The sequence below is a fragment of the Arachis ipaensis genome, chromosome B10 (genome assembly GCF_000816755.2).
Source record: "Arachis ipaensis cultivar K30076 chromosome B10, Araip1.1, whole genome shotgun sequence".
In the NCBI taxonomy this organism is placed as follows: Eukaryota; Viridiplantae; Streptophyta; class Magnoliopsida; order Fabales; family Fabaceae; genus Arachis; species Arachis ipaensis.
This window is the reverse complement of record NC_029794.2, coordinates 130,578,636-130,579,307: the sequence shown is the minus strand read 5'-3', so window position 1 is coordinate 130,579,307 and position 672 is coordinate 130,578,636.

The window sequence follows — 672 nt, the reverse complement described above, 5'->3', positions numbered from 1 at the left end:
TTTAAAATTATTTTTTAAAAATTTTAATCGGATAAGAGAAAGCAAGTGATATGAATTTTCACAATGGTGAGTTGCATGCAGATTTTAGAGAAATAGCTATATAAAGCGGTTGCAACTTTCGCCTATTTGGTAGTTTGAGCAAAGTACATACTACCATGCATACACCATCTTCAATAATCACCAATCAATACAAACAAATATGGTGGCCCAAATTATGGTCCCTCATCTTTCTTTGTGCTCTGAGGTTCATTACAAAGCCAACTTTGCACCCTCAATAATGTGACATGGACTTACTCTCCCACCATCATTGTGAATTTAGCTGTGTGCCTTACCCCACACAGCACAAAAAATAAATAACAAAAATGATGTAATGTTTTTAACTAAGAAAATAATTTTTATATATGATCGATGATAGATTGAGACATAGAGTGACCCCCACATTGTTGGTATGTTTGTTGAACATGAGTATTTATTAACGATTAATTATTAGTTAAACATGTACAATGTAGAGATGATATGATGCATAACATAAATATACGAAATCAAGTAAGGTACTCAAGTAGATATCGCTTTAAAGTCGTTAAACATCTTGGATCAATTACTCTGCTGTTGCAACATTGTTAACTGCCGCGCGAAATATATACAGGATTTTATCTATTTTAGTATTTTGTA